The sequence below is a fragment of the Oncorhynchus mykiss genome, chromosome 22 (assembly GCF_057628025.1).
Source record: "Oncorhynchus mykiss isolate SJ-2025 chromosome 22, ASM5762802v1, whole genome shotgun sequence".
NCBI classification, from domain to species: Eukaryota; Metazoa; Chordata; class Actinopteri; order Salmoniformes; family Salmonidae; genus Oncorhynchus; species Oncorhynchus mykiss.
The window spans coordinates 23,163,354-23,165,859 of NC_143043.1; the positions used below are offsets into that span (position 1 = coordinate 23,163,354).

The window sequence follows — 2,506 nt, forward strand, 5'->3', positions numbered from 1 at the left end:
CTTTAGAACAATGTGTCTTAGCGCATAGGAGGGAGCAAGTGATGTATGATGTAGTGTACTTTGATTAGATGTGGAATAGGGCTTTTGAGCAGACTTAGCTTCTGTTCACATCACTGCAGCCTCGTGAATGGGAAGAATCTTGGGAATGAAAATGCAGTAAATCCATAATTACAGGCTTGATAAACAATGCCTATGTCTCACTTTATTTCTTAATGGGCCCGACTGCCTCACTGGTTCATAGCCCTAACTCCGCTCCTCACAGGGACATGACAGATGCCCATGAGGCAGGTCAGGTCCTTTGTCTTAGAGGTTAGAAATGACAGAGTTCTTTGCTCAGGAGTTGGGCAGGGATTGGCCAGGCTGTCTGGTTATAAAGAGGCCCATACGATGAGAGATGGAGAGCAGAGTTGTACAGCCAACCAGAGGTCCTCCTTCAGACACAGAGATCGAAAAACCAACTCACCGTCATCATGAGCCATAGCCCAGAAAGGATGTCATCTTCCCGCTGCCACTTTGAGGACATCAGCAGCAGCTCAACATCCTACCAGGTCAGGGTGTCCAGCCCTTCCCCCACCCGACGAGATGCCCGTACCCGATCCACCATCTTCACCCACGGTGGTTCAAGAGGTGGCACAATGGCCCGAAGGACCATGTCCTCCACACAAAGATCTGGCGTGGCTGGTGGGACAATGTGTGCTGGTATGGAGGCACATGCAGCGTTGAGAGACAGGAGATGGTCGTCCTTAACGACAGGCTGGCTGTTTACATCGACAAAGTTCACTCATTGGAGCAGCAGAACAAGCAGTTGGAGATGGAGATCGAAGGCCTCCAGAATCGCTTTGTGAAGCCGTCTGGCCTGCGCTTGCTGTACGAGCAGCAACTGAGGGAGCTGATGAAGATCGCAGATAAGATGCGAGTTCAGCGGGGCCTGGCCCTCGCCGATGAGGAGGCCATGGTCGGCCAACTGGAGATGATCAAAACTAAATATGAGGAGGCCCTTGAGAAGAGGAAGGTGGCCGAGCTGGAAATCGAAGCATCCCTTCCGGATGTCGACGCGGCCACCTCTGCACGCTTCGCTTTGGAGAAACAGCTGGAGCAGTTGGAGGTTGAGCTCATGTTTCTCCAGAGGGTGCAGAAACAGGAAATTAAAGAGCTGATGGCTCAGGTCTATTCTGGTCATTCCTCATCCCAGAGCTCCTTCGCCCTCCCTGACCTATTGGCTGCTCTCAAACAAATCCAAAGTCAGTACAATGAAATTGGCTGAAATGGATTCCTGGTACAAATCAAAATTCGAAGACGTTACCAACAAGACGACAAAGCACGTCGACAAAGCACGTCAACAAAGCGTTAGATAAGAAATTACGAGCGCCAGGAAGGATATCCAAAACAAAGAGTGTGACCTGGATGCTCTGAATGACGCTCTGGAAGCAGAGGTCAACAAAGCAACGGAGAGGTACAAGAGGGAACTGGAAGACTTGCAGGCGAGGATCGAGGCCCTGAAGCTTGAGCTGGAAACCACCAAGGAGAAGATTGCTCACCACCTGCGCGAGTACCAGGACCTTCTGGACATCAAGATGGCTCTGGAGATTGAGAACACGACTTACAGGAAGCTGATTGAAGGTGAGGACTTGCAACTCAGCAACATGGTCAAGAACCTGTCTTGGATGAGTGGCAGAATGAGTGCGATTGAGCTCAGAAATAAGCAGTGTTGGGATTAGTTTCTTTAAAAGTAATATAACATATTACTCTATACATTTAACAAAAGAAACTGGTTACTTTACAAGTTATTACTTTACTTTCATGAAAAATTTAAAAATTTCACCGTTTAACTGTTCGAGGGAGCAAGACGAGCTGTGCACGCTCTACCAGAAATAGGCTACATATTAATTCAGGTTTGATCACTACTTTCACCTTTCATTTGTGGTGGTGATTTCCTGTACTAGTCTACAAGTACTGCACTATCATATGGGCTGTTAAATTAGGAAATCTAATTAGGAATATAATTAGGAATTCTACAGTACACATGGCTATATTTTCATTCAAAATCTCTTTCGAGCTGCCAGTTCTGGTTATAGACCGCACGTACAGGGACCTATAGAGACGTATAGAGGGCACACTTGCCACTAGACGGTAAAGCCCTTTGTGGGATTTGCTATCACAGAAGCGATCAATGGCAAAGATCAGAGGTACGTCCTCTATACATTTCTATGGAGAGCATATGACATTTCTCCAAACAGCCTTTCTCCGCTCGCTCGTGAACTAAATGAGGAAACGAGTCGAGATCGGATCATGGAAACACACTGCCGGTAGAGATTTGACTCTGAAAGTAACGCACGCGTTGTTTGACAAAGTAACTGTAATAATATTACCCAATTTGAAAAAGTTTCTTTACTCCGTTACTCATGAAAGTAATTTGATTACGTAACGCATGTGTGTAGCTGGAGGAGTGGCATTGAGTGGAATTGGTGGAGGTAATGGCAACGGAAATGGTAGGGGGCAATGGAAA

General features: G+C 47.0%; 1 pseudogene; it reads left to right on the forward strand.

Annotated features, from left to right (window-relative positions):
- The first annotated feature begins 470 nt into the window (after window positions 1-470).
- Window positions 471-1,718, forward strand: LOC110502066 (desmin-like; annotated as a pseudogene).
- The last annotated feature ends 788 nt before the right edge of the window (window positions 1,719-2,506 follow it).